A 10,917-nucleotide genomic window follows, 5' to 3' on the forward strand; every position below is an offset into this window, starting at 1 on the left:
TTGTGCAGCAGCTCAAGAGGAGGAGTATGTGACAGATTTGCTCAAGGGTTAGATTGCATTATATTAGATTCCCTACAGTGTGGGAACAGACCCTTCGGCCCAACAAGTCCACAGCGCCCCTTGAAGCATCCCACCCAGACCCATTCCACTATAACCCACACCACCCTGAACACTATGGGCAATTTAGCATGGCCGATCCACCTAGTCTGCACATCTTTGGACTGTGGGAGGAAACTGGAGCACCCGGAGGAAACCCACGCAGACACGGGAAGAATGTGCAAACTCCTCACAAATAGTTACCCGAGACTGGAATCGAACCTGGGTCCCCGGCGTTGTGAGGCTGCAGTGCTAACCACTGAGCCAACGAGCCAGTTATTAATATTAACGGAGGCCAGAGAGCAAATTGCTGGAGCATTGACAGACATCTCTGTATCCTCTTGGGCCACAGGCTGGAGGATAATCAATGTTGTCCCATTGTTTAAGGAAGGTAACAGGGATATTCCAGGAAATTACAGTCCTGTGAGCCTCACGGTGGTCGTAGGGAAGTTATTGGAAAAGATCCTCAGAGTTAAAATCTACATGCATTTTGAAGCAAATAGATTTGGTAGTGAAAGGCAGCATGGTTTTGTGTGGGAGAGGCCATGCCTCACCAATTTGATCATGTTTTGTGAGCAAGTGATGAAGATAACTTATAACAAAAAAAAACAGTTACCGTGGTCTACATGGGCTTCAGTAAAGCCTTTGACAAGGTCTCTCATGGCAGGCTGGTACCGAAGGTGAAGTCGCATGGTTTCATGGGTGAGCTGGCAAGATGGATACACCACTGGCCTAGTCATAGGAGACAGAGGCTAGGGGTGGAAGGATGCTTTTCGGAATGGAGTGTTGTGACTTGTCGTGATCCATAGGGATCAGTGTTGGGACAGCTGCTGTTCATGATTGACACAAATTATTTTCAGGAAAACATAGCCGGTTTAATTAATAAGTTCATGAATAATACAAAGCCTGCTGGAGTTGTAGATAATGAGGAGGATTGCCAGACGATACAGCAGAATATAGGCCAGTTGGAGGCTGGGGCAGAAAAATAGTAGTTGGAGTTTAATTCCGACACAGGCGTGGCGATTCATTTTGGAAGGTCAGGTACAAGTGGAAACTGTACAATAAATGGCAGAACCCTTAGAAGTATTGATATGCGAAGGGATCTGTGTGTTCAGGTCCGCAGATCCCTGAAGGTAACAGAGCAGGTAGATAAGGTAGTAAAAAATGTCTATGGCATGCTTGCCTTCATTGGCATGGGCATTGAGTACAAGGATAGAAAAGTTATGCTGCAGCTTTATCTAATTTTAGCTCGGCCACGCTTGGAATTTTGCATACAGTTCTGGTCACCACAAGACCAGAATGATGAGAATGCTTTGGAGAGGGTACATAAAAGGTTTGTTGGCATATTGATTGATTTGGAGAATTTTAGCTATGGTTTAAGGTTGGATAGACTGGTTGTTTTCACTGGAACACAGGAGGCTGAGGGGGACAATCTGATAGACGTTTGTAAGAATGTGAATGACATGGATAGATTGGAAAGAATGAGGGTTTTTTATTTCCCCAGTGTGGAGGGGTCAATTACTAGGGGACACAGGTGCAAAGTGCATGCAGGAAAAGTTTTTAAAAAATGTGTGAAGCAGGCTTTTCACGCAATGGGTGGTCAGTGCCTGGAAGACACTGTCAGAGGAAATGGTGGAGGCAGACACAATACCAGCATGCAAGAAGAACCTGGGCGAACACCTGAATAGGAAGGGATTGGAAGGCGTACTAGCCCTGTAAGTGAAGACATTTTTGGTATGGAAAGGCAAAATTTGTCAGAGCAGCGGTGTTGGTCCAAAGGGCCAAGTCTTGTGTTATATTCCTGAACAATCTTGAGTGTACTAAGAATTACACTGATAAGCCAAGTTAAGTTCTCTGTCCAACTCATGATGTAAAACATTCAAGCATTCAGATGGTATGCTCAGGTTGAAGAGACAATGCTTTAGAATTGAGATGAGGAGGAATTTTCTTCAGCCAGAGTTTTGTGAATCTCTGGATCTTGTTGCTGCAGAGGGCTGTAGAGGCCAAGTCATTGAGTGTATTTAGAACATAGACATCGAACAGTACAGCCCTTCGGCCCACAAAAATAATCGCATTAGAATCCGTGCTAACATGGAAACATGTCCTGGCAGTTCAACACTGAAACAAAACAAAGAACGATGGATGCTGAAGGCCTGAAAGAGAAACAGAAATTGTTGGAGAAACTCAGCAGGTCTGGCAGCATTTGTGAAGAGAGGAAACAGAGTTAAAGTTCAACAACCTTATTCCAGACTTTGATCAACTGTGTGCCTCTCGATACAGCAGGTCGTTTCTTCTCAAGCCTGAAACACGAAGGGCATAGGGCCAGTTGTTTGACCCTAGGCACATGCAGAGAAGGTTGCAAAACTGAGAGGATTTCCTTTCTCATGTACATGCACAGGGTCAGGCGTCAGCTGATCCTGCATTCAGTGATAGCTGGCGAGATTCTGGAGGAGACCAGAAACAAAGACGCGTACCCGACACCACGATAAAGTGATGCTGCATCCTGAAAACTTTGTCGGCAACCACCGCTCCATTGGTTGGAATTTACTAAACCCAGATCCAACAGCCTTCCCTCACTGGAGATTGGATGAATGAGAGGTGATCTCATTGAAAGTTATTGGATTCTTGTGGGGTTTGACTGGATAAATGTTGACAGGGTGTTTCCCCTCATGGGAAAGTATAGGACTACAGGGTATTGTCTCAGAATAAAGGGACGCCAATTTAAAATTGTGGTGAAATTACTTCGGTCAGATGATTGCGAGTCTTTGGAACTCCTGGCTAAAGACAGCTGTAGGAGCAGAGCCCTAATTGATATTTAAGGCTTAGATAGATTTTTGATCAGTAAGAAAATCAAGGGAAAGTCCAAGAAAGTGGATGTGAGGAGTGTTGGTCAGCCATGATCCTATTGAATGTGCAACAGCTTCGAGGGGCTGAACACCCTCCTACTACTCCCATTTCTCCGGGTCTTGAGCATCCTCTCTGTAAACCCCGATGACTGCTGTGCTAGCACTTGCTCTCCTTCCCAGAATTGCTCAGGTTGAAGAGACGATGCTTTACAACTGAGGTGAGGAGGAATTTCTTCAGCCAGAGGGTTGTGAATCTTTGGATCTTGTTGCTGCAGAGGTCTGTAGAGGCCAAGTCACTGAGCGTATTTAGAACACAGAAAATATAACAGTACAGCACAGTACAGGCCATTCGGCCCACGATGTTGTGCCAAATTTTTATCCTAATCCTAAGGCCTATCTAACCGCCACCCCTAACTTATACTATGAACCATACGTCTGTCTAATAGCTACTTAAATGCCCCTAATGAGGCCAACTCCACTACCCTCTCCAGCATTCCACGACACCCAACCACTCTCTGAGTAAAGAACCTACCTCTGACGTATCATCTATATCTACCTCCACTCACTTTAAAACTACGCCCGCTCATAATAGCTACCTCCACCCTCAGAAAAAGTCTCTGGCTGTACACTCTATCTATACCTCTGATCATTTTGTACACCTCTATCAAGTCACCTCTCACCCTTCATCGTTCTGAAGGGAAAAGCCCTGGGTCTCTCAACCTTTCCTCGTAAGACCTTCCCTCCATTCTAGGCAACATCCTGGTAAATCTCTTCTGCCCCCTTTTCCAACACGTCCACATCTTTCCTGAAATGAGACGACCAGAACTGGGCACATTGCTCCAGATATGGCCAAACCCTGGTTTTGTATCGCTGGAGCATAACCTCACGGCTCTTGAACTCAATCCCTCCATTAATGAAAGCTAACACACCATACGCCTTCTTAACAACTCTATCCACACAGGTGGCAGCTTTCAGGGAACTGTGGGCATGAGCCCAAAGATCCCTCTGCTCCTCCACACTGCCAAGAATCTTTCTGTTAACCCTGTATTCTGCTTTCAAGTTTGTCCTTCCATAATAAATCACCTCACACTTTTCAGGGTTAAACTCCATCTGCCACTTCTCAGCCCAGCTCTGCATTTTCTCAATGTCTCTTTGTAACCTAGAACAGCTCTCCACACTGTCCACAACGTGACCCACCTTCGTATCATCCACAAACTTACTCAAGCAGGCTTCCAGTCGTTCATCCAAAACATTTACAAAAATCACAAATACAAGAGACTCTGGAACAGATCCTTGTGGTACACCACTCATAACTGAGCACCATGTTGAATATTTTCTATCCACTACCACCCTTTGTCTTCTAAAGGTCAGACAATTCTGAATCCAATCTGCCACATTTTCCCCTATCCCATGCCTCCTTGCCTTCTGCATGAACCTACCATGGGGAGCCTTATCAAATGCCTTACTTAATTGCATGTATACTATATCCACTGCTCTACCTTCATCCACGTGTTTGGCCACCTCTTCAAAAAATTCAGTAATGTTTGTGAGGCATGATCCAACCCTCACAAATCCATGCTGACTATTATGAATCAAACTGTGCCTTTCCAACTGATCACAAATCCTATCCCTCAGCGCCCCTTTCAATAGTAATAATGCCCACCAGTGAAGTAAGACTAACTGGCCTGTAATTTCTGGGGTTATCCCTATTATCTTCTTTGAACAAGGGAATAATTTTGCCTCTCTCCAATCTACCGGTACTATACCCGTGGACAGTGAGGACAAATAGATTATCGCCAAAGGCCCTGCGATCTCTACCCGTGTGTCCCATACAATCCTTGCATAAATCCCATTAGCCCCGGGGCTATTCAGGTTCCTCAACATTACTTGTACACTTTCCTTACTAATATTGATCTCCTCTAGTCATCCAGCCTGTCTCACACGGTCCTCCTCTACAACAAGGTCCAGGAGTTCATAACTAGGAGTTCCGGGAGTTCATGAACGAGGAGGCCATAAGCCGAGGGCACAGGTTTAAGACCGAGGTAGATAGGTTTTATCTCAGGCTTGATACAGTGCTCCAGTGAAGCTCAGTGCAAGCTGGAAGAACAGCACTTCATTTTTCCATTGGGGATCTGCAGCCTTCTGGACTCAGTATCGATTTCAACAAGCTTGAGCACCTTCCCCTTACTTTTGCCCACTCTCATACACCAAAATTTGTTATCACATTGTCGACTATTAATCACAACCCATTGCTCGCCATTAGTTGTCCCCATTAGCAGCTATTCATTCTCCTTGGCTGACCATTGCCAATTTCTGTGCCTATTCAACTGTTTGTCTTTCTTTTGGGCTATATTTTCACCTGACATTTACTCTTACCCCCTGTCTGCACCCTATCCACTGCATAAACAACAGCATTTTACCATCAGTTCTGAAGAAGAGCCACTGGGCCTGAAATGTTAACTCTGATTTCTCTCCATATATGTTGCCAGACCTGCTGACTTCCTCCAGTCATTTCTGATTTTGTTTCTGATCTCCAGCATCCGCAGTCCTTTCCATTTCCCATTGAGTCTAGCAGGTGGGATGTCAAGCTGCAGCTGTAATATGGCATCGGTGAGGCCACTTTGCAAACATTGCACTCACTTTTGCTTGCACTGCTTTGGGAAGGATGTTGCGAAACTAGAAAGGGTACAGAAATAAAATGACAAGGATTTTGCCAGGACTGTATGATTTCCATGATAAGGAGAGGCTGGATAGTGTGGTACATCTTTCCCTGGAGCTTCCCTGAAGCTGAGGAGTGACATTAGACATGTTTTTAAAACCACAATGGACATTGATAACATGAATAGCCAAGCTATTTTAACAAATGTAATGGAGTTCATAAATAGAGGGCACAGGTTTAAACTGGGAGGGGAAAGATTTAAAAGGCAAATGAGAGGCAACTTCTTTCACAAAGAAAGTGATGCAGTCAAAGGAAGTAGTAGAAATGGGCACAATTACAACATTAAAAAGATATTTGGACTGGTACATGGAACAGGAAAGGATTAGCGAGATATGGACCAAATGCAGGAAAATGGGATTAGCCCAGTTTAGGAAACCTGGCTGGTGTAGATAAGTTGTGCTGATGGGTCCATCCTCATGCTGTATGACTGTATTCCTCAATGACTGTTTTTGGTCGATGCAGATTCGGTGGGAGGAGGAATCTTTTTTTTCTCTGTTATTAATGTCCTTGCTTCCTTTATGACACAGACAACAAATGTGTGTGTTATCTCGTCAGTGATATGAGAGGAGTGGAGAATTTTGAGTTTTATGTGTTTCACAGATACCATGAGGTTGATGAACTACCGGGGATCAGAGGAATGTTGATACTGTGTCAAGTAACCATAAAGAATTCCTGAGATGGACTGAACGTGGTCAGGGTTGAAGTTCTGTGGTGATTAAGCCCTTTGTGAGGGCCTTAGATAGGGTGGATCAGAAAGTGAGACAAGGTCCAGCCAGCTGCACAGAATAAGACAAGGCACTATGAGAGTGTAGAAGGGACAAATAAAAGGGGGAACAGGCAACTAAGTGACCTGAGCACCTGATGAAACAAAAGAACACCCTGGCAGTGGTTACACCATGAGATTGATTGCAAACTTTTCAACTGGTTCCTAAAAGAATTCGAACGATGGTGTTTAAGAAATCTGATGTTGTCCCCATGTGTTGCAGATACTAGCCTAGTCAATCTTCTCTGTGTCCATTGCATTGTCGGTCAAAACTCTACATATTACTCCAGATGTGGTCTTACTGGTGTCCTGTATAATCTGAAACATAACCTGCCCACTTCTCTATTTGTTTCATCTCAGGGCTAAGTCATTCAGGCCCTGAAGCCTGCTCTGACATTTAACACAATTGCAGGTGACCTCCTCTCAGCCTCAACTACGCTTTCTTGCCCACTCTCCATTACCCTGTATCTCCTCCTCAAATGTATGTGTTGTCCCAGAATGCATTCTGTTACCCCTCAGGTTCACCTCTCACCTTAAACCCATGCCCTCCAGTTTTGGATGGCACCAATGGCTCAGTCAGTGCTGCTGCCTCCCAGCGCCAGGGACCCAGGTTCAATTCCAGCCTTGGGTAATTGTCTCTGTGGAGTTTACACATTCTCCCCGTGTCTGCATGTGTTTCCTCCAGGACGCGGGTGAGAGATGGATTGACAGTGGTTAATACAGGGATAGGGTAAGGAGGTCGGTCTGGGTGGGAAGCTCTTCAGAGGTTTAGTCCAGACTCAATGGACTGAGTAGCCTCTATCTGCACTGTGGGGAGTCTATGAATGCATCTTGAGGAGCTCCTACTTCACTTCCATTTCCTGATTTATGACTATTCCTGGAAAATTCCTTGTATCCTGTACAAAACCAAGGAGGCAGACAGTATATAAGAGGCTCTTCTACCCATTGAGTCTGTATTGCCAAAATTATGATAATATCTACACTTGTTCCACTTCCCACACTGAGTCCATAGCCTTCGATGCCTTCACTCTTCATGTTTTCATCCAAATACCTTTCAAAGGGATCATGTCCCATATTCCCATCACCCTCTGGTAAAAAGTATTGTCTTCAAATGCCCACTAAACCACCTGCCTTCCATTTAAAATGATGCTCCTTTGTTATTGACCATTGAACTGAGGGGATCAGCTGTTTCCTATCTACCCTGTCCATGCCCCTCTTAATCTTACACACCTCACAACCTCCACTGTTCCAAGGAAAACGACCTGAGCTTATCCCAGCTTCTCTACATCGCTGAAATCCTCCACCTCAAGCAAGATCCTGGTGAACTGCCTCTGCACTCTCAATAGTGCAATCACATCGATCCTACATTGCACATGCAGCACTCCAGCTGTGGCTTACCCAAAGCTCTGAACGTCTCCAACATGACCTCCCCAACTTTATGCCATGGCCGACAAAGGCAAACATTCCCTGCGCCTTCTGAGCTCTGAGTACTGACTCAAAGTATCTGTCAACTCCTCTGCCATTAAGCTGGGCTTGGATCTGCTTGTGTTAAGAAGAGTTGGATGTGACTTCATTGAAACTTAAGAAGATCCTAAGGGGTCTTGGCAGGATGCGTGTGGAAAGTGTGCTTCCTTTCGTGGGAGAAACACAAACAAAGAGGCCACTGTATAAAACAAAATGATCACCCGTCTGAAACAGAGAATAGGCATTTTCTTCCTCTCAGTCTGTCCTAAGTCTTTGGAAATCTTTTCTTCAAAAGGCAGAGTCTTCAATTACTATTAAGGCAGATGAGGATATATTTTTTGATAAGTGGCCTTGGATGGGGATAATTATAAATGGATGGACAGGAATGTGGAGTTGAGGTTAAATTCATATCAGCCATAATCCTATTAGGTTGAAGAGGAAAATCAAGGGGCCAAATGGCTTAATCATACTGATATATAATCATAGAGTTTTTAACAGCAAGGAAAGAGGCCCTTCAGCCCATTGTATCAGCCCTGGTCAGCAAATGTCCATCTTTTCTACTTCTATTTTTTTTTTGCTCTTGGCCCATTAGTTGAACGTTAGCACATTTCAAGTGTTCATCTAAATACCTCTTAAATACCTTGAGGAGTCCTTTCTTTTGATTCATTCATGGGATGTGTGCATTGCTGGCTCAGCCAGTACATATTGCTCACCACTCATTGTCCAGATGCAGTTAAGAGATAACCACATCACTGTGGGTCTCGCATCACATGTAATGGTAAGCATTGTAGATTCCCTCATCTACAGGACATTAGTGAACCTGATGGGTTTTTTTTAATAATTGACAATGATTTCATGATCATTAAGCTCTTAATTTGCAATTGTTTCTGTGTGATGAGTAATTGCACTGTTTTTGTTTGCAACGTTGCCTTGAAAGTTCCTGCCTTCACTTGTTTGTTCACTGACTGAAAATAAGTACAAGCACTTTGGGACCCAAATTTCTGACCAGTTGAGTTATTACTCCTATAACAAAGGCAAATCCTCTCAATGTCTCAAAGAAATCTTCTCTCCACACCAGGACTAAACATTGAATCATTTCGTCTTATTAGAAGCAATGCCGCTTAGTTTTATGATCAAGCTCCAGATTCTGTGGGCGATTTATGAGATACAAAAGATTTACTTCCCCATCTTGGCTGCAGTCAGTGTGCCAGGTACGTTTTTAGCTACTGCAGGGGTTTCACTTGGGATTGACATATGTAGCAGCTTTGGTTGCGTGTGCAAGTGTTTGATTGCATTGATCACACTTTGAAAATATTCCCATCTGTCTCATTTATTATCTCACTTACTTTCCATCTATCTAACAAACTAACTATCTGTCTGTCTATCTGTCTGTCTGTCTATCTATCTATCTATCTATCTATCTATCTATTTATCGATCTATCTACCTATCCATCAATCCATCGATCTGTTTTCTGTCTAGACTATATTGTATAGGGGTTGTGGGGAGACTGAGAAATGTTGGGAAGCTTGGTCCACTTTTCTGTGTGTAACTCTTCCGCTGCACTTTCCCCCAAGAAATGTCAAGGAAGAACAGACAGGTGAAGGACATTCCTCCTCTGCAGTCAGAAAGAGCGGTAACTGAGTTAAGTTAAGTGGGACATCTCTCTCCATCTCCCCTACAACCTCAATGGAGAACAGACACAGGAATGTCAGGGGGTTTGGGCAGGGAGGACTTACCAACTTTAATAGGGGCGCAAGAGTGGAGAAAGGCTGAGTCTCAATGTGTGTATTAGTCAAAAGGAAGTTTTCACCATTTACACATAGATGTCTCCAATGGGCTCATGGAGAAAATAATATTTCTTTACTCATTCCATTGTCAATACTATAATTAAAAATTGTCGACTCCCACTTTTTCCACCCAGATAAATACAACAAAGGCCTGAGCAGGTTAATATTGGGATGAGTTGAGCTATGAACAATCTCAATGACACTGAACTGCTGAGTTGCTCATGGTGGGTTAGCTAATTTCGATGCTGAACTAAGGGAGTGTGGAATGTGAAGATAGTGGCTTAGCTACCCAAATTACATGACATGAAGTCTCATCTCAAATACATCTCCACACCAATGACATACCAGACTGTGGTGTATAATATCCTCTCCAATATTTTAGAAGTCAATTTGATACTGAAGACACCTTGCAAGGAGTTAACATTATTTAGTCTTAAAGGAAAGCAGTTGAATTAAGTCAAAGTGTACAGGACAAAAGGGAGAACGGGGAAGGAGTTGGATGAATTTTTATGATCATATTGAATGGCAGAGTAGGCTCAAAGGGCTGAAGGACATATAGATGTCCCCGTGTTTCTGTCAATTTCTTCCAAGGATAATGGGATGCCATTCATCAACAAATTGAACAATGTCAAGCTTAACAAAAGCAATTAGCCAATTGAACCATGGTTTTCAAAGTTTTGCAGGTGTAACGTTTGTGCTACATGCAAGGTCCAGGCAGTGACTATTTCACAAGAAAAGATATGAGCACCTTCCCGTAACAAAATTATCTGAACTCAATCCTCTGTGGTCAAGGTCAAGGGAGTAACACATGAACAGGAAGTGAACCTGACCTATCAACTATCAAACATATAAACTTTTGCAAGAACAGGGAATTCTGCACCCTCTGACTCCCCAACGCTTGCCCACCATCTACAAGGCACAAGCCAAAAACATGCTAAAATACTTCCTCACTGAACATGCCTTCAACAACACCATAGAAGTCAACACAATTTCGCACAAAGTGAATGATGATTGACACCCATCTGCCAAGTTAAATACTTAGTCCTTTCACCACTGAGGCACAATGACATCAGTGTGTACCAAATCAAGCCTACAGTGCCAAAACTCCTCAATGCTCCTTCAACTGTGCTTCCCAAACACGTCTTTCACAAACAGGAGACTAAGGGGCAGTCAACACATGGAAAACACGAAGGCTTGCAAGCTTGAGAATGGATTTACTGGCACTAGAGGGCGTGCATCAG

Source organism: Stegostoma tigrinum, unplaced genomic scaffold (genome assembly GCF_030684315.1).
Source record: "Stegostoma tigrinum isolate sSteTig4 unplaced genomic scaffold, sSteTig4.hap1 scaffold_410, whole genome shotgun sequence".
Lineage (NCBI taxonomy): Eukaryota > Metazoa > Chordata > Chondrichthyes > Orectolobiformes > Stegostomatidae > Stegostoma > Stegostoma tigrinum.